Source organism: Lissotriton vulgaris, chromosome 9 (assembly GCF_964263255.1).
Source record: "Lissotriton vulgaris chromosome 9, aLisVul1.2, whole genome shotgun sequence".
Classification (NCBI taxonomy): Eukaryota; Metazoa; Chordata; class Amphibia; order Caudata; family Salamandridae; genus Lissotriton; species Lissotriton vulgaris.
Window position 1 is genome coordinate 978,544,357 of NC_141697.1, and position 21,564 is coordinate 978,565,920.

The 21,564-nt window shown below is 47.8% G+C and overlaps 1 protein-coding gene and 1 pseudogene across 5 annotated transcripts in view; both read right to left on the reverse strand.

The window, feature by feature from the left end:
* The window catches only part of DCAF1 (DDB1 and CUL4 associated factor 1), a 1,123,544-nt gene that overhangs the window by 360,915 nt on the left and 741,065 nt on the right, over nucleotides 1–21,564 (reverse strand). The window lies entirely within an intron of this gene.
* Nucleotides 19,205–21,549, reverse strand: LOC147692650 (uncharacterized; annotated as a pseudogene).

Consider the following 21,564-nt stretch of genomic DNA (forward strand, 5'->3'; position numbering starts at 1 on the left):
GTAAAGACAGTTTATACTGCCAGAGGATACCCCAGGAATTGGTCTAAAATGTGGGACCCATAGAACTCCTACCGCGGCCATATCTGCAGCCCTCCGCTTAACATTGATACAGACGATCCCTCTACCCCATAGTCTATACTCATGACGCTCTGGCACAAAAGGTGTTAAATGTTTTTCCTCTGAATATGATGTAAGGGATTCCTCTGGATTATATGTCAGATGTCGGTGAATATTTAACAAAAAGAATTATAAAAAAATAAAAATAAGAGTGGTATAGTCAAATGTTTTTTCAAACAAATTCCTCAACACAGCTGGATCATTCGTTTATTCCTTAATGAATAATATTACATCATGGCGGTGGTCAACCCTGCCATTAGCATAGTACTGTGTGACACCTTTAAAATGTTGAATTATACCAGATTAATTTGTAGCCCTGCATTCTAAAACACTTGAAACTTTAAGCATGATTGCCACTGCTTCTCGGCACTCTTTGCCAGTGGCGTTTGTGACTTTTAATAGTGGCAGAGCGTAATCTGCACGAATTCCAGTGAGTGAACTCGACTTCTTGGTGGGTTCCCTGTGTTGGGTGGGTGCGGGGGCTCAAGGATCGGGAGTGTTTCTTCACTTTCTCAGTCCCACTATGTCTCATTCTCACTATGACTCACTCACTTATTTTAACTCATTCTCAGTCAGTCTCACTCAATCTCATTCATTCTCCCTAGCCATACTCTCTCTCTCTCTCAATCTTACTTAGACTCCCCCAGTCGCACTCATTCCCAGTCTCACTCCGTCTCACTCATTCCCAGTCTCACTCCGTCTCACTCATTCCCAGTCTCACTCCGTCTCACTCATTCCCAGTCTCACTCCGTCTCACTCATTCCCAGTCTCACTCCGTCTCACTCATTCCCAGTCTCACTCCGCCTCACTCATTCCCAGTCTCACTCCGCCTCACTCATTCCCAGTCTCACTCCGCCTCACTCATTCCCAGTCTCACTCCGCCTCACTCATTCCCAGTCTCACTCCGCCTCACTCATTCCCAGTCCCACTCCGCCTCACTCATTCCCAGTCTCACTCCGCCTCACTCATTCCCAGTCTCACTCCGCCTCACTCATTCCCAGTCTCACTCCGCCTCACTCATTCCCAGTCTCACTCCGCCTCACTCATTCCCAGTCTCACTCATTCCCCGTCTCACTCATTCCCCGTCTCACTCATTCCCCGTCTCACTCATTCCCCGTCTCACTCATTCCCCGTCTCACTCATTCCCCGTCTCACTCATTCCCCGTCTCACTCATTCCCCGTCTCACTCATTCCCCGTCTCACTCATTCCCCGTCTCACTCATTCCCCGTCTCACTCATTCCCCGTCTCACTCATTCCCCGTCTCACTCATTCCCCGTCTCACTCATTCCCCGTCTCACTCATTCCCAGTCTCACTCATTCCCCGTCTCACTCATTCCCAGTCTCACTCATTCCCAGTCTCACTCATTCCCAGTCTCACTCATTCCCAGTCTCACTCATTCCCAGTCTCACTCATTCCCAGTCTCACTCATTCCCAGTCTCACTCATTCCCAGTCTCACTCATTCCCAGTCTCACTCATTCCCAGTCTCACTCATTCCCAGTCTCACTCATTCCCAGTCTCACTCATTCCCAGCCTCACTCATTCCCAGCCTCACTCATTCCCAGCCTCACTCATTCCCAGCCTCACTCATTCCCAGTCTCACTCATTCCCAGTCTCACTCATTCCCAGTCTCACTCATTCCCAGTCTCACTCATTCCCAGTCTCACTCATTCCCAGTCTCACTCATTCCCAGTCTCACTCACTCCCAGTCTCACTCATTCCCAGTCTCACTCATTCCGTCTCACTCATTCCCAGTCTCACTCCGCCTCACTCATTCCCAGTCTCACTCCGCCTCACTCATTCCCAGTCTCACTCCGCCTCACTCATTCCCAGTCTCACTCCGCCTCACTCATTCCCAGTCTCACTCCGCCTCACTCATTCCCAGTCTCACTCCGCCTCACTCATTCCCAGTCTCACTCCGCCTCACTCATTCCCAGTCTCACTCCGCCTCACTCATTCCCCGCCTCACTCATTCCCCGTCTCACTCATTCCCCGCCTCACTCATTCCCCGTCTACTCATTCCCCGTCTCACTCATTCCCCGTCTCACTCATTCCCCGTCTCACTCATTCCCCGTCTCACTCATTCCCCGTCTCACTCATTCCCCGTCTCACTCATTCCCCGTCTCACTCATTCCCCGTCTCACTCATTCCCCGTCTCACTCATTCCCCGTCTCACTCATTCCCCGTCTCACTCATTCCCCGTCTCACTCATTCCCCGTCTCACTCATTCCCCGTCTCACTCATTCCCCGTCTCACTCATTCCCCGTCTCACTCATTCCCCGTCTCACTCATTCCCCGTCTCACTCATTCCCCGTCTCACTCATTCCCCGTCTCACTCATTCCCAGTCTCACTCATTCCCAGTCTCACTCATTCCCAGTCTCACTCATTCCCAGTCTCACTCATTCCCAGTCTCACTCATTCCCAGTCTCACTCACTCCCAGTCTCACTCACTCCCAGTCTCACTCATTCCCAGTCTCACTCATTCCCAGTCTCACTCCGTCTCACTCATTCCCAGTCTCACTCCGTCTCACTCATTCCCAGACTCACTCCGTCTCACTCATTCCCAGACTCACTCCGTCTCACTCATTCCCAGACTCACTCCGTCTCACTCATTCCCAGACTCACTCCGTCTCACTCATTCATTTCATTTCAATCTTTATTCGGTTTAAAAAACCTTGTAAGATACAATACATTAAAATCACAGTACATCATTATAATACATAGTAAATAGCAGCAGTGGGTAAAAATTTATCACCACATCTTGTTTGTGCAAAATTACGCAAAAGTCATCCGCACCGGAATTAGCTTGTTCCTGGTCGGTCCCCTTACTGTAAGGAGCACTAACTAGATATACACATAGTTAAAATAATAAATTAATTATCTGTTGTGTTTAAAAAGTGATATACACCATAACAATAAGACAGGCAGTATTATACTAGCAGACAGTCAAAGACATGGTAAAATAGCCCCTTTATATTTAAGTTCTCTGGTTTTCCTTTTTCCTAATCAAGGCAACACATAGGAGAAAACGACTTAGGCTAAACACAATCGGTTGTGCAGTATCACCTTTAGATATTCTCAAACCAACCTTGGTTTGTCTAAGGCCTAGTCTATTACAGATCGGCTTGAGCCATTTTTTCCTTGCTTTAAGGTATGCTGGGCATATAAATAAAACATGGGACTCATCTTCTTTCACCCCCATTTCACATAACTCACATATGCTGGATCCCGCAACCCCAGTCATCCCTTTATTACAATTCCAGCCAGTTGTTCTATCTTTTATTAGCAAAATGCCATAGCGGAATTTTAGGTATAGGCTTTTAGCCAATGGAGGGTGGATTTCGTCCATGAAGGGCTCTAGTTGCATGTTCATTTTAGTTTCAAAAAATTTTGAAGTTAGAGTCCCTGTTCTGGGATTTGCAAGCACTGAGTCTCTAGTATAGTCCCAGTACCTTTGCTTCAGGATATGTTTTGAACCATTTGTAAGGGAATCAGGGTCAAACCAGAAGTCGCTTAACCCTAACTTTTCAAACCATTTTTTGACGTACTCTAGCCATGGTAAAAACGTGGTATTCTTTATTGCCAATATCTCTTGTAAAGCTTCTCTATAGACAGCCAGCTCCTCCGTGGACCATAAACTGACCCAATAGAGTAGTGGGCGAAGAGAAGCATAATCATCAGTACGCCTAAAGTTAAGGTCCCATAATATGGGTGTCATTGGAGTTGACCCAGGTATCCCTAAGAGTTTCCTAATGAAGGAATTTTCCCTCACTCGGAAGGTATCCTTTAAAGCATAAGCCCAAAGGTCCGCACCATAAAGTGAAGAAGATTGCACTTTATATTTGAATAGTTCAATAGCTGGTGAGACTGCTTTGTAATGGCTATTCCTATGTTTCCTTAGGATTGGTGCCTGATTTTGGGTTAGCCTTAGTTTTGAATTCTCTAATTGCGTTTTCCATGTGATATCACTGTCTAAAATAATACCCAGGTATTTAAAATTGGGGACTTCTTCAATAGGTTCGTTATTTATTTTAAAAACCTTATTGAAACCTTTATGGGGGTTGATTGTCATGATTTTGGTTTTTGAGGAGTTAATTTCTAATTCCTTATCATGACAATATAAACTGAATGTGTTTAAAAGGTTTTGGAGCCCCCTAGGTGTCTGAGAAATTAAAATTGTATCGTCTGCGAATAGTAGTGCCGGAACGGCTTGCCCACTCAATTTGGGAGAGTCATGCTCGCAGCCCAAAACAGTATCAGGGATGTCATTGACATATAGGGAAAATAAGGTGGGTGCCATTACGCACCCTTGCCTTACCCCCTTTGCTATTTTTATTTTCTCAGTGACTTCTCCATTCGGTCCCCATCTTACACATGCATAATTGTTCTCATGGAGTCTAATTAAAATTTGAAGGATATTTCCAGGGACACCCATTTTGTTTAATGTTTTCCAAAGGGCTGCCCTAGGGACCATATCAAAAGCTGCCTTCAAATCAACAAAAGCCACGTATATGTGGGAACTCCTTATAATGGTATATTTCCAGACTAAACATAAAAATCTAAAAACCTGGTCAACGGTACTTATCTTGCATCTAAAACCTGCCTGATATTTTGTAAAAATAGAGTGCTCTTCAATCCAGGAGGTAAGCCGACCGAGAACCTGTCGTGCAAAGATTTTTTGTAACACGTCAATAAGGCTGATAGGCCGGTAATGCGAGGGATTTGACCATCACCCTTCTTGAACAGAGCCACAATCTCTGCCCCCTTCCAGGTTTCCGGAATGGCAGCTCCTTGGGCGATTTCGTTGGATAATAAATTGATGTAAGGGGCCCAGATGTAATTTTCGTGTTTCCAAAGATCACCTGGTATTCTATCAGGGCCTGGTGCTTTCCCTGATTTAACTGCCTTAATTGCGGAGATAGTTTCTGTTAAAGAGAATACAAGAGGTTCATTGTGCACTACCAGGGGGGCCTGCAAACTGTCCCATCCTCCACTTTCACCTGAGCTTGTGCAAGAATATAGCATAGTAAAGTGCTCGACCCATGTCTTTTCCTCTAAAAATTTGTCTTTACATTCTGTCACTCCCCTGGTGCCTTTAGCAATGAGGCTCCAAAAAGTGGTCTGATCTTTACATTTGCATGCATCCAGTAAGTCAGACCAAACCCTTTCGTCCCATTCTTTCTTGGCCTTTGCTAAAATTCTTTTGTACTGTGCTCTCTTAGTTCTCACGATGTCCGTTGAACCCCCCCTGACTGCTATAGTTAGATCTGTCTTGGCTTTCCGGCAGTCCTGGTTGTACCAGGTGACCCCGGTTTGTTTGTTCTTTTGGGCATTATGTGGTCTTTTTATTGCCCTGGTCAGGATCCCGCCAAGTTGGTTGGTTAAATGTTTATGGGATTCTATCAAACTGAGATTTTTACTGACCGTGTTATTGTCTAAGAGAGAGGACATATGGTTTACAAAAACATTATAAATTTGTCCAATAATTTTGGAATTGTCTAGTACTATTGGCCATTTCAGGGATCTGCGGTTGTTTGCCACTAGAGGATCTGGTGGCAGGGACATTGTACCATTGGCACTTTTGTCAGAGGTTGTAAAAGTCTGGGTTTTGACAGATAGGATTAGGGGATAATGGTCGCTTTCCGTGCGATCGTCTACCAGTAGATCGATAGTCATAGGCCACAAGTTCAAAGAAACTAATAGATAGTCTAAGTGGCTAGAGTGTGCCCCTCTAGAAAACGTTGGTCTACTGGGACAGTCTGAAGGCAACCGCCCGTTGCATGCACGTAAGCCCGATTCTAGTGTCAAGTTCAGTATTTGTAATGCGCTCACTGAGCAGGGTGCTTTATAATTTGTGTCTACTGAGGGAATGTCGTTTGCCATATCCTCATCCCTGTGGATGTCTTCTAGTCCTATTATGGGTTCAAAACCTCTGTTAAGATCACCGCCTATAATCATTTGTGCATTTTGATCAAATCCCGCCACAAGGTTGCTCAACTGAGTTACAATAATTGATTCTTTGCATGGTCGATGTGGTCTATTGTAAACATTGATCACGTAAGTGCAGCGACCATTTATGTCTTAACTCGAGCAATAAAATGTCGGGATTGTTAATATCAATTTTCTTAATGGATAGGCCGCCTGTGATTTTCACCCATGTTGTTAATCCGCCAGAGGGTCTCCCCCTGTTTGTGTTTACTGCGGGTATAAAAAAGGATCTATAGTTCACCTTATAGTAGTTTTCAAGCCCCCATGTCTCCTGGAACATAATAATATCCCCACTTGAAATGTAGTCGTGCCAGGATGGGTCTAAAAGGTTTTTTTTCAAACCTGCTATATTCCAGCAGATGATTTTTATGCATCCTAAAGCCCCTTCTGTTTCTGCTACCTGGCAAGGTGGAGTTGCCCTAGATATCTCAGGGAGCAGTTGATGTGTTGTTATTTCGGCAAGATGTAATGGCTGTTGCAAGATTATATTAGGTGCAATATACCTTGAATTGGTTTCAAGACATGAACTAGGGTATGTGTGGTGGATACTACTTGGCGTTGTCAGGGCCCTTCCCTCAAGTCAGTCGCAGTCAGCTAAACCAGCTAGAGCTGCAAACCTATTTGACGTGCTGACTCCCCAGTTGTAGGATGGGGCCCCAAAGCCCCAGCCATTTGCAGGGGCATTCCATCTAGGTGCAGGGGTAATGGGAGGGGGTGGGTTCAAAAAAGAGCCCAGCCATCCTCCGTTAGAGTCAACATTACCTACGGGTGCTGGGGTATTAGGATACAGTACATTCTGCTGCATACCTGGCCATCCTCCATTATATTTAGCATTTCCTGCAGGCCCACAATTATTAGTTATAATACCAGGCCCTCGTCTGCCCATTTGATTCCAATTTTGCCCTGGGGTAGTGTTTTGAAAGTTATTGTAGTGATTTGGTAGCCATGGGCCTGCCTTACTTTGGGGAGCGTAATTCATGTCAGGAGCTGATGAACCACCTCCCCAGCCATGATCACGCATTGACCAAACGGGCTTCCGGGGTTTTTTGTTGTTGGCTTTTTGTGAATCAGTATAGAAAAATTCTAATGTGAGAGGGATTATAGAGCTACTTCTTTTTTGTGGTGGAAGGATATTTTGCAAGATATCAGGAAGAGCAGTTGCGGTCGAGAAATTTAATATCACACATTCGCCCTTCCATTTTTTTTGCTTTTTTCCTATCCAACCTACCCTCCTTGCTGTTTTGATTTCGTCAGCTAACCTCTGTTCACCCCCCTGTGCTAGCCTCATATTATTTGAGAGCCAATATAATGCCTTACTTTTAAGTGATGAGGCTGACTCAGTTTGGTCCGGTAATAGGGTTGGTGTATTGGCTAGCACTAGCACTAACGGTGCTGCTTCAACTACAAATTGTGTCTGATTTTCATCAAAACTAGTGGGCACTGTAGCGTGTGTTGGATCAGTTTGCCGGACAGTTGGGGCTTCTAGTGGCAGGTTGTTAATATTTTGGCTAGAAGTTTGTGGGTCTTCTGCAGGAATTGCCCCTGGAGGAGTAACATCTGATGTTACCCTGGATTCACTATCATTCCCTGAGGGATCATTGCCTTTGTTGACATTACTTAAGGCATTACCTATTGCATCTACTAAAACATTTTGAGTGCTTCCAAGTTTCTTTATCTCCGCGGAGAGTTTATCAATCTTGCTGATAAGTGGCTTAACAATTGTCTGTATTTTTATTTCTAACAGCTCCGCTATTTTTAACATTAAGTCCTCGTCCAAAAAATCCCTCAAATTATTCACCTCCTTAGTCTGGCAAATGTTTTTGTCCTTAGGTGGTGATATAGTCTTATTTTTTCCAGAACGTGCCCCCCCGCGTTTACTTTGCAATCTACGACTGGCTCTGACTGCCCTTGAGGACTGCTTGGCCGGTGGATCATCCTCCACATCTTCTTTGTCGTTATTTTCTTCATCCTCAATGACTAGCTGTGCGTCTGAATCAATTACCGCAAGTTGTTCAGTGTCCCCCACATTCAGTGTGCTAACATCAATGTTGACAGTGGCAGGGGAGGCTGGTGCATGTAAATCGTTGTTAGAGTCTAGCAACAGTGAGTCATTGATTTGCGAGGAAGTGGGTGGGCTCATAGGAGGGAGAATAGGGGATTGGGACAGACCTAATGATTGTCTGCGTTCGCTGTTTATTTTGCTGACCACTTGGACAAGGTAATTTTCCATAGTGTTCTTTGGTATTTCGGGTGCCGTGTGTGGATTTTTTTTGCGCATAATTTTGCAAGGTGTATGACAGTCTTATACCCACTGTTCAAGTAGTTAACAAGATGTCGCTCCCGAGAATTAAAACAAAAAGTCTTACTTCAAACTTGTGCAAGTATCCAGCTGACTCCTTTCCGCATTCGTCAGTGTAATGGCGTATCACGTGGACCCCCTTCCTAACCCAGGCTCCTGGGCGATTCGATAGAAGCTGTATGGCCTGCTTACCGACCCCCGTCTGGATAGCCTGGCGCAAAGAAGGCGGACAACCAACGTCTGGAACACCAACTGTTTGCTGTAGTCACTGACGCATATGAGTTCCTGGTCCACAAGGATGTAGTGTTAATAGGGTGGCCTAGCCTGGCCGACTTGTGCCGATGAGGGCCGTAGAGGGCCCGGCCTTTGCCCGGGCTTCGCCCCGGGCGTCCCGCTCGCGTCCCGCGACGCGGGTCTCCTCCTCCTTTATGGCTGCCTCCGCGCTCTTCCGGCGCGTCCCGCGTCACTATCACGCGCCACCGCGATGCCTGCCGGGAGTTGAAGTCCTCCCGGAGCGGCGGCGCGGTTTTCTGTGCCCTTGGTGACTCTTGGCGGTGGCGGCTTGGGCGTCATCTCGGCTACAGCTTTTTCTGGCCAATTTGGACTCTCGGCGGTGGCGGCAGGTGAGTGGCTTTCCCCCCGCTTTGCCGGTCTCCTCCTCCTTTATGGCTGCCTCCGCGCTCTTCCGGCGCGTCCCGCGTCACTATCACGCGCCACTGCGATGCCTGCCGGGAGTTGAAGTCCTCCCGGAGCGGCGGCGCGGTTTTCTGTGCCCTTGGTGACTCTTGGCGGTGGCGGCTTGGGCGTCGTCTCGGCTACAGCTTTTTCTGGCCAATTTGGACTCTCGGCGGTGGCGGCAGGTGAGTGGCTTTCCCCCCGCTTTGCCGGTCTCCTCCTCCTTTATGGCTGCCTCCGCGCTCTTCCGGCGCGTCCCGCGTCACTATCACGCGCCACCGCGATGCCTGCCGGGAGTTGAAGTCCTCCCGGAGCGGCGGCGCGGTTTTCTGTGCCCTTGGTGACTCTTGGCGGTGGCGGCTTGGGCGTCGTCTCGGCTACAGCTTTTTTCTGGCCAATTTGGACTCTCGGCGGTGGCGGCAGGTGAGTGGCTTTCCCCCCGCTTTGCCGGTCTCCTCCTCCTTTATGGCTGCCTCCGCGCTCTTCCGGCGCGTCCCGCGTCACTATCACGCGCCACCGCGATGCCTGCCGGGAGTTGAAGTCCTCCCGGAGCGGCGGCGCGGTTTTCTGTGCCCTTGGTGACTCTTGGCGGTGGCGGCTTGGGCGTCGTCTCGGCTACAGCTTTTTCTGGCCAATTTGGACTCTCGGCGGTGGCGGCAGGTGAGTGGCTTTCCCTCACTCATTCCCAGACTCACTCCGTCTCACTCATTCCCAGACTCACTCCGTCTCACTCATTCCCAGACTCACTCCGTCTCACTCATTCCCAGACTCACTCCGTCTCACTCATTCCCAGACTCACTCCGTCTCACTCATTCCCAGTCTCACTCCGTCTCACTCATTCCCAGACTCACTCCGTCTCACTCATTCCCAGTCTCACTCCGTCTCACTCATTCCCAGTCTCACTCCGTCTCACTCATTCCCAGTCTCACTCCGTCTCACTCATTCCCAGTCTCACTGATTCCCAGACTCACTGATTCCCAGACTCACTGATTCCCAGACTCACTGATTCCCAGACTCACTGATTCCCAGACTCACTGATTCCCAGACTCACTGATTCCCAGACTCACTGATTCCCAGACTCACTGATTCCCAGACTCACTCCGTCCCAGACTCACTCCGTCCCAGACTCACTCCGTCCCAGACTCACTCCGTCCCAGACTCACTCCGTCCCAGACTCACTCCGTCCCAGACTCACTCCGTCCCAGACTCACTCCGTCCCAGACTCACTCCGTCCCAGACTCACTCCGTCCCAGACTCACTCCGTCCCAGACTCACTCCGTCCCAGACTCACTCCGTCCCAGACTCACTCCGTCCCAGACTCACTCAGTCTCAGACTCACTCAGTCTCAGACTCAGTCGTTGACTTGGACTCACTCAGTCTCATTCGTTCTATGACTCAGACTGTGACTCATTCATTCCCACACAGTCACACTGATTTCCATTCTGAGTCAATCAATCTCACACAGATTCGTTCAATATCACTCACTCACCTAGTCTTAATTATTTTCACTCCTTCCTACTCAGTCCCACTCATTCACTTACCCATACGAAATGAGTCTCACAGATTCTCACTCTGCCTCGCTCATTCTGACTTGCTCAGATTGGGACTCATTCAGTCTTAGTCACACAGTTTTACATATAGTAACATTGCTATTCTCACTCACTATCAATTATTCTCGCTCATACTCACAATTTCGATCACTCATTTTCACTCACTGACTCCCTCCACTGATTCTCTGACTTTCACTCACAGACATGTTGCCACATGCACACGCTCTCTCCCACAGACACACTCTTACCCACAAACATGCTCTCTTGTCTATATGCACATCATTTAAAATTTTAAAGACTTGATGGTATTTTTCTTTATAAATTACCTTGCTGCAGGTCGCGTTTTGACTCTGACCAGTTGAGAACGGGTGGGATGACTAGTGTAGTGTAGTTTCTATATTCCCAATAGGCTCTGCGCATTGGAATAACAAACGATAGTTTAGACGTAGGACTGAAGTTGACTAGGTCTCTATTGAGTATGTTAGACTTAATTGTGAATGCCAGCTAGCTCAGAGGTCACTAGAAACTTTCTCGAATGAACAAGAAGGGATTAGTTTCTGACAACCATATAACATGACAACTTTGTTCCCCAAGAATAAGAAATATATCTTCAGAGTCGCAGAAACAAAAGATGGCTATTTCACTCAGTCAATTGTGCATGCTTCGTTTCACCAGGGTTTTTGCAGAGAAATAGAGAGATGGGCGTTTTCAATTAAAAGGTTATTTATTGAGCAGTCTTCTTTCTCATGCAAGAGAAGTTAATTGCAACAATAGTAATACTTGCTATGAAGTAAAGTGCGTACAGTAACGGAAATAATACTGTAAAAGCATTTATATGATTTCTAAGCCATAAGATACTTAAAATGGATAAAATACGTACAATGATAAATAATGACTAAAAGTACTCAACTGGTGCATCTAAAATACGCCTACCCCGGTGTACCTAACCTAAGTCTAGTACAAGGGAAGAAGTGAGGTGTAGCTTGAGTTAAATAGTTTCTGCCAAGAATCTATCCAAGAATTCTCTAAGGGTCTAATCAGCTCCGTACCTTGGTTATAGAATGAAGGAGGTCTTGTATCTCTATCTCAGGACTCGATCTCCCAGTAACCAGCAGGGAAACACTGGAGCTGTATTTCTCGGCAGGAGAAAAGACAGAGTCTCTCTCAGTGAGTCAGCTGGAGGGTCGGCTTCCTTCGGCACTCGCTACAGCAGGGCGTCGGGCAAGTAGTTAGTCGATCTGCTCCAAACCACGTATGTTTGCTAGGGCAGATGTGGGTATATTTATACCTGGAAGGTGCAGAGTTTGACGTAAGGGTGGACATAATAACGTCACTAAGAACCCGAAGTTCTTTACACGCTCCAGGAGTTCTGGGACAAATCAATACTGAAGCAGGGGGAAGTCCCGTACTGCTGAAGGCTGGTTGTCTTCAAGAACTCGTTGTACTCTAGGAGCTTAGTGGAAGTAGCCATTTGGAAGGCATTGGCTGTGCCTAAATATGGTTATGATTCTTATGCCTATATAAGGATATGATAAGTTATACCTATATAAGGGCATGAATCGGGAAAATTACACTAGAGCCCTAGATACGTTTACTACACTAGCTGATTGGTGTATAGCCACAGTCACTGCAGGACTTAGGCCTACGTCTAAATTTAGCTGTGACAGTGTCACAAATGGGAGAAGCACAGAGGTGTACCAGGACCCCAAAGACAGGGATGGTATTTCCACAGCCCTGTTATTCTTTCTCTGAAGGCTGGTGAAAGTGCCTTCAGGCACTTGCTCCAGACATCAGGCTGAGACTGTTGCTAGACCCTCGAGCCCATTAAGAAGAGCCACCACTGCTCTTTGCCTGACTACTTTAGGGTGGTGCTGCTGTTGTGCCGACAATCATAGCTGCCAAGTGTCCCCATGGCAAATGTCTCACTTCCAATCAATCCTGACCTTATTACAGGCATCACATTGTATTCTGAGACTTGAAATTTTGCATTAACATTCTAACTATGAGCTTAAACCCCTAGCAGTAAAGTGCAGATGTGTAAAAAACAGGCTTCGCTGAAGGCATCACACATAACAATGGAACACATGGAATCTCTGAACTTTGTATGTGCAAAGTTTGTGTCATGTTTTCACCACTATCCCACCTGCATGGTGACCACACTTATTTCATAGATACCTATCACTACACCTTTCCTTTGAATATGTAAAGCCTGAGGAGTTTGGTGGGTGACCTGCTATAACAAGCATTGGCATAGCCAATAGGTCTCGCTTTTGGGACCTTATAAGGATGGAATTAGTTACTTACCTGTACACTATAGTTCTCTAGTATTATCTTTCATAGATTCACATGCTTGTATCTTCCCCGTCGTCATGGTGGGAGTCTCACGGTAACAAAATGACCAAAGCAGTATCATAGAGAAGAAAACTGCATAGAAAAGCCCATAGGGACTGTAGTATTTGGTAACCAGACCTCCTCATTGTTTGGTCCAAAAGTCAGCCATTCAGCATTGCTGCCCTGCCTTCACACTCCCCAGCAGAAGCTTCCTGCCTCAGATTTCCGTCCCCGAGTGAGAGACATGGATAAATACCGAGAAAACAAGTTCTGCCTGAGAAACGGGGAGGTGGGCGGGCGCATGTGAATCTATGAAAAATAATACTGGAGAACTATAGTGTACAGGTAAGTAACTAATTCCTTCACCAGTATTAGATCTTTCATAGATTCACATGCTTATATCAGAGTAGTAAGTAGTGCTCACAAAACCTGCAGCGTTTCCAGGATAGAACCCAGAAGGAAGTTCTGCAGCTGGAGCAATGTTAGAACATGATCTTAAAATACACAGGTCAGACAGGAATAAAAACCAAATTCCCCTTCATAACATATTGTGCAAGTTCTCGAAAGAAAACATAATAAAACCATCTATAACGATAGCATATTTTATATATATATATATATATATATATATATATATATATATATATATATATATATATATATATATATATATATATATGCACTATAAAGAATATTAACAGATAACCAAAGTATACCTTATTGAAATTGACGTTTCAGAACAGCTTGTCCCACTGCCGTGTCCTCTTTCCACCCAGTGTCCAGACAGTAGTGCTTGGTAAATGAATGCACACTCTTCCACGTCGCCGCTCTGCAGATGTCGGGCAGCGACACTCCTGCGAACAAGGCCATTGATGTTGCCATCTTCCTTGTGGAATGAGCATTCACTCTGGAAAGAAGCGGCTTTCCCGATTTTTCATGACATTTCATGATAGCCGATGATATCCATCTGGCAATACTCAGTCTTGACAGAGGAAGCCCCTTCCTTTGTCCTTCAAATGCAATAAATAACTGTTTGGATTTGCGGAATGTCTGTTTGGATATGTAGAACTTTAAACATCTAGCTATGTCCAAAGAATGCAACGCTCTTTCTGCTTCAGATGAGGGATTGCTGAAGAAAGTAGGCAAAATAATTGACTCGTTGAGGTGAAAGAAGTAGGGACCTTGGGTATGAATGTAGGATTTGTCCGCAATACAACGCTGTCCTGGCGAAATTGAAGAAAAGGCTCTTCTACTGAAAAGGCTTAAATTTCGCTAACCCTCCTCGCCGATGTAAGGGCGAGCAGAAGGGCTGTCTTCCACGAGAGAAACTGTAAGTCTGTCTTGTGTATTGGCTCGAAAGGTGGCCTCATAAGTTGCGCCAAAACTGTATTGAGGTGCCAGGGCACTGGCGGGCGCTGAATGGGTGGAAAAACTCTAAAGAGCCCTCTAACAAACTCTTTTATTAGTCTATGAGACCAGAGAGACTTCTCATCTGTCACTCTCCTGAATCTTGATATTGCCGCCAAATGCACCTTCAATGAGGCATGTGACAGACCTGCCTTAGATAGCGACAACAGGTAAGACAGAATACCTTCAGGGGGTACCGTCAACGGGTGTAGATTTTGACTGGCACACCAGTGGCAGAAACAAGTCCATTTTGCTGTGTATGTCTTGTTGGTGGACATAGCTCTAGATTGCAATAGAATTTGTCTGCAGTCTTGCGGAATGCTCAAGGCTTGGAATTCCCGCTCATGAGGTTCCATGCGGATAATTTTAACGATGCTAGGTCTGGATGCAGAATCTGGCCGTTGCTCATTGAAATGAGGTTCTGGAATGTCGGTAATTGCACTTTGTTGCCTTTTGACGTCTGCAGCAGATCTGAAAACCATGCCTGTCTCGGCCAAGCTGGTGCTATCAGAATGACATGAAATGGTTCTGACCTCATTTTGCGAAGCACTCGCGGTATTAAGGGAATTGGTGGGAACGCGTAAGCGAACATTCCCGTCCAGTCCATGTGAAACGCATTTCCCTTGGAATCTCGCTAAGGGTACCTGGACGCAAACTGGACGCATTTCGAATTGTCTCTGGTTGCGAACAAGACGAATGTTGGTGTGCCCCATCTTTGAAACACTTTGTGAAGCTGAGTGTCGTGCAGTTCTCACTCGTGCGTCACACTCGTCGTGCGACTCAGGACATCTGCCCGTGTGTTGAGGATGCCCTGTATATGTTGTACCTGAATTGAAATGTCGTGTCTTATCAGCCATTTCCAGATTCTTTGCGCCAGAGCAGAAAGTTGTTTGGATCTTATTCCGCCCTGCTTTAGAAGATAAAACATAGTCGTGGTGCTGTCCGTTTGAATGAGCACCAACGAGCTCTGGATTCTGGTCAGGAAAGCTTGGAGTCCCAGAAACACCGCTTTGAGCTCTAACATATTTATGTGAAGCTGTGCTTCCCACTCTGACCAGCGGCCCTGGATCTCCAGCTCTTGAAGGTGCGCGCCCCATCCTTTCAACGAAGAGTCTGTCGTCATCACATATTCGTGATACTGAGGTACAAAATTCAGACCCTGATTTAAGTTCTTCTGACCCTTCCACCATGACATGGCCACATTCATACGGTGAGTGATGGTAATCCGATCTTCGAAGGTTCCTTTGGACTGAACCCACTGCTCGTCCAGATGTTCCTGCAAGGGTCTCATTCGAAGACGGCAGTTTGGAACCAGTGGGATGCAAGAGGACATCATCCCCAACAAGGATTTGTACATCCTCACAGAAGTGAACCTTTTTGTCTGAAGGGATGTTGCTAGGCCTATTATCTTCTTCATCCGTTCCTCGGATGGGTATGCTTTCGTTGCCTTGGTGCATATCCATGCCCCTAAGAAGTGAATGTCCTGAGCTGGAGTCAGTGAAGACTTTTCCAAGTTGGTCCTTAGGCCTAAGCGATGGAACAGCCGGATGCAGCACTGAAGGGACCTTCTGGCTCCTGTAAATGATGGACCTGTCACCAGCCAATCGTCCAGATATGGGTAAATGCAATGCCCTCTTAACCTTAAGTGGGCCGCCACCGGGGCCATGCATTTGGTAAACACCCTTGGGCCGATTTGAGGCAAAATGGCAACACCTTGAATTGGAAATGGCGACTCTCCACAGCAAATCTTAAATACCTTCTGTGCCTCCGATGAATTGGGATATGGAAGTACGCATCCATGAGATCCAATGACGCCATGTAGTCTTTCCTTTTTAACATTTTTTTTTAAAACTGTATTTTTGTCGCAGACAATGATAGCATATAACAGTTGCGCCGACAGTCACAAGAAAGCAACAACATTATGTCAAAGAACATACTTCTGTATACACGGCCCATCAGCCCACAACCCGAAGGCCGGGCGGCGGTAGCTGGTAGCATGTAAGCCAGGTCATGAACCTAGCCCTGTAACTGCACGGCAGGATATTCTGATCTGCTTTTCGTTTTTCTTTAATACAGGTTACCCCCCAACTCCCCAAAGGAACCCCTCCCCCCAAAACTTCGGCATTCATGACTAAAACATGTGTACACAGGTTGTTCACCTCATTATGGCACTCCTATCGGCAGATATAGCAGCGGTCGTTACGTAAATTAGGAATGACACCTTGAGATACAAAACACAATACCTCCCATTTGAAACCTACATGTGCGTGTGCGGTCAGGCGCTCCCCCAACTCACTGCCCTCCCCCACCCTCCCCACCGCCCTCATCCTCAGACCCTGTACCCCCAGGGGTGAACAACTCCGCACTCGTACCATCCGAATCTTCGACTGCCTCTCCCACCACTCGCATCATTCTCCACGCAAGCAGGTCGTCCTGCAGTTTCACATCTCTACGCACGGTTTGCATGAAGGTTTCCTCCGCCAGGGACCATTCCCCCACATCTCTAAGCCACTGTGACATCTCCGGGGCCCTCTGTCCCATCCACGTGATGGCCACCCTCCTCCTTGCCAGTACTAAAAGTAGTTGTAACATTTTGTAGGGCAGATTACACTTCCTGGGCTTGGGGACTAAGGCTAACAAGCAGTGAAGGGGGGTCAGTTCCATCCGGAGTTCAGTAACTCTACAAATATGCGCCACCACCGACTGCCAGAAGGCGTAAACCAGTGGGCAGTCCCACGCTAGATGAAGGAAGGAGGCACCCGGCGCGCCACACCTAGGGCAGTTATCGCGCTTGTCCGGGGCAATACGCTTCAAGGCAACCGGAGTCACATATGGTCGGTGTAAAAAGTTAAAGTGCGTCAGTTTGAACCGTGCATTGCACGACACCTTCCGGGTGAGGGTACCAATGCGTTTGCGCTGTGTCGGGTCTAAAGCAACCCCCAGGTCAGCCTCCCAGGCCGCCCACGCCGGTGGAACCGGTGGGGTGGAGTCCTGCCGCATGGCTGAGTACAATAGGGTTATCAGCCTCCTGCCCCTACCACAGGAAAGGATAACATTGAGGGTATGGGACACAGGGGGCGCATCAGGGAATTGCGGCCAAGTATCTCGTGCCATTGCATGGAGGCCCCTGTAGTGTAGGAACTGTCCCTCACCGAGTCCGAATGTCTCCGTCGCCCGTTCGATAGATAGAAACGTGTCGTCCGGGTAGAGATCTGCCAACAGCTCCCACCCACCCGCTCTCCAGTCATGGAAAGGCATGTGTACCTCCATGTCCACCACTGGGGCCATGATCCATATCGGCAGCTCCCTGTGAAAGGGGGCCCTCCGTAGGATTTTTTCCACAATGCGCTGCCAAATGGCTGCGGTGTGGCGCACTATGTATGGCAGCGCCGCATCCGCGCCCCTGCCGCGCATCAGGGCCATCTGTACCGCCCTTTCATCCGCACTCCCCGCAAGGAGCCGTAGTTCCCAGGTGTCCGCATCTGCGAACCACCTGGCAGCTGGCAACAGCTGAGCTGCATAGTAGTAGAGGTCGAATCTCGGCGCCTCCAACCCCCCCCTCCTCCCAGCTGCGGACAACAGTGTGTAAGGCAACTCTACTACGCCTGCCCGCCCAGAGTAAGGACGTAAGGAGAGTATTAAGAGTGCGGAACATCCGCGGGGGAAGTGGGCACAGTGAATTCTGTAACACATACAGTACCCGCGGCAGCATCACCATTTTCGCCACTGCCAGACGTCCCATCAGGGAGAGAGGCAATGTGTTCCAGAATGCCACCGATTGTTGTAGGGAGTGCACTACCCTATCCGCATTGCGGGCCAGCAATTGTTCGTCCGACGACGCAACCTGTATCCCCAGATAGCGCAAGGCTTCCAGTTCCCACCGCAGACCCAGGTATGGCAAGTCCCCGCGCGCGTCCACATTACATCCCGCTAGGGGGGGAGATCAGGGACTTCCCTGCATTGATACGCAGGCCCGAAGCTGCGCCAAAACGGTCCAGCAGCCGTAGAAAAACCGGTAACGCGTCCTGCGGAGATGTCAAATAAAACAGAGCATCGTCCGCATACAAGGACACCGTGTGGACATTACTCCCCACTTTGATTCCCCATTGGGCCATTGTGGTACGGACTTCCACCGCCAATGGCTCAATTGCCAGGGCGAACAGGAGCGGCGAGAGGGGGCATCCCTGACGGGTGCCTCTCTCCAACGCCCAGTCCTCCGAGCGTGCAGCCCCAAGTTTGACTCTGGCTCGTGGCGCCCGATATAGTATCTGGATCCACTTGCGAAACACGGGCCCCAATCCCACCTGTTGAAGCACCTCTGATAGGTATCCCCAACTAATCGTATCAAATGCCTTGGCCAAGTCTATCGAAACCAGGACCTGGGGATCCTCTCTACCGCGCACCTCATGCATAACATGGGTTTTTCCTTCTTAACATTAGAAGGATCTCTTGCAATGAGAGCATTCGGAAGGGAATTTTCTTTATGTATTGATTGAGATCCCTCAAATCCAATACCTGTCTCCACTTCAGAGTTTGTTTCTTTTTGATGAGGAAGAAATGCAAATAGAAGCCTTACCTCTGTGTTGTTGCGGTACTTCTTCTATAGCCCCCTTCTGCAATAGTGATTGGACTTCCTTTTGCAGCTCCTGACAATGTTGGTGGTGTCTGAGCACCGGGGGATGATCTTGTGGCATTTCCACAAACTCTAGGGTATGGCCTCTGCTTATTACGTCCAAAACCCATTTGTCCGATGTTATGGACATCCAATTGTTGAAGTATTGTGACAGATAGTGGTCGTTTTCCGGGATCTGCTGTGTGGGGAGCGCCGGCCTGAGATCATTGTCGTCTGTTAGACTGTTGATTCTTTCCTCTATTGGAAGACTTGCCCCTAGACTGCTGCTGGAAAGAGGAGTTGGAGGGCCTGTACTGATTGCCTGTATTGTATTGCCTATATCCTTGTTGGTTATAAGGCTGATATCTGTTGGTCTGATATGAAGACCTCTGATTAGATTGACCCCTTGCACCTCTTTTACGAAAGGACTGGAACCGTCCTTGCTGAAGGGATCCCAGCGCTCTAGCTGTATCCGTGTCTGATTTGATACCCTGTAGCGCTTCGTCTACGTGCTTTCCAAATAAATTTTCGCCATTGAATGGCATGTCCACAATCTTCGCTTGCACCTCCGGACGAAAGGATGTTGCCTTTAATGTCAATAGATTCTGAGGCCGACTTTGCCCCGTCTCGGAGCATAGCCGCTGCCTCTTCTTTCTTATCCTCCGGTAGTGCAGACAGAATGGGTGCCAAATCCGACCATATTTGCCGGTTAAAACGGCTAATAAGGGCCATAGCATTGGCTGTTTTAATCGTAGAGGCTGCCATGACCGCAAACCTCTTCCCGGCTCCATCCATCCTCCGTCCTTCTTTGTCTGGCAGCACCAATGAAGTAGCAACTGGATTCTTTGAATTCCTCTGCGCCGCCTGCGTCACCACCGACTCCGGTCTCGGGTGTTCTATCAGACAGGCCGCAGCACACTCTGGTGCTCTATATTTCTTTTCGATTCTAGGAACCGAAACCGCGATGGAAGACAGTGTCTTCAAAATTTTTAGGCCCTCTTCCCAAATGTGAGGGATAATCTGTATTGAGCGAGCAGATTTCCTGGCGTCATCTTTGAAATCATATAAGAAGCATTTCGTTTCTTTAACCTCCATCTCCAAATCAAACCTCTTAGCTGCTTTTTCCATAATGTCATGGAATCCTCCAATGTCCTGAGGAGGAGAAGTGGTTGGCGGCGGAGTAGGTGAAGGGGCCGACGGCAAAATGTACTCATTCCACTCCTGTCCCGTAGAATCTTGTACAAGTTCACCTTCCTCAGGTTGATTATCATCATCATCAGAATCCATTAGATCGTCTCTGATTGTTATCACTGGTGGTGATCTCACAGCCTGCTCATGAGGAGTAGATTGGGTCTTTGGAGGTTGTGTTGTAGCCACCGGCGTAGATGATGGAGGCGCATTTGCCTCTGGAAAACAACGATAATAGTCGTTAATTATGAACCTCAGGTCAGAGACAAGAGAAACCGGTATGGAGACTGACTCCTCTCGCGACTCTTCTTGTTGCTCGTCATCCTCATTATAATTACATGTTTCCTGGAAGGATTCATATCTTGTAGATTGAGCTCTCTTTGAAGGAAAACACCTCTTCTTCATCTGTGTCCTGGCTCTTTATTCGAAGTTGTGAAGGGCTGTAGGCCGCTCCTGACGACTCCTCTCCTTCTGAATCGTGTTCCAGCAAAGAAGATGGTGGTAGAGGCGAAATATGCGTCCACAACGTGAATTCAGCAGATTTGCTTATGGTCGCCGAACCCCTCGACGACTGAAAAGAGCGAATAGAGATCAAAGTCTTCGACTGTGGCGATTTAAATGCCTTTGCCGTTGAAATTACAGTCTTCGTCGACGGTGTCGACGACGATATAGCCGTCGACGACGATATAGCCATCGTCGACGGAGCCGTCGTCACCAAAGCCATCGTCGACGGGACCGTCGTCGATGGGGTCTCCGTCGACTGAGTAGTCGACGTCTTCGTCGCTGATCCCTTCGTCGTCGACAACGTCGACAACGGTTTCTTCGTCGACGGAATGGTCAAACTCGTCGACGTAGTCGTCGTCGACGCTGCCTTAGTTCCTGTCGTCGACTGAGCCGCAGTCGTCGAAACAGTCGTCGTCGACGGTGAGGTCGTCGACGGGGCTGAAGACTTTACCACAGATTTTGCAGCAGAAACCAGGGAACTGGTCAACGGAGCAGACCCTGCCCCTTTCTGACCTGACGGCTTCTTGAGGGGAGTAAGAGGGAGAGATGACGCCACTTTCTCCTTTGATTTAACCTTTTTAGGTTCCACCCTTTCCTCAGAATGTGAGGCCTTTCTCTTTTTAGGTGTTAGGTTAGAAGATTCCTCCCCAGAATCGGAGTCTGATGCGGCCGCCTTCTTTTGAAGCAACAACAGCAAACGAGCCGCTCTGTCCTTCAGAGTTTTAGCAGAGAAGGTTCTACAATATTTACAATCCTTGGCCACATGCTTAGGATGAAGACAATATAAGCAGTCCTTGTGAGGATCTTCAGAGAAAAGCCTAGTCTTTCCACAGGATCTGCAAGGCCTGAAAAGCATCTTTTTAGAGATTTCAGCCATTATGAAAGAAATTAG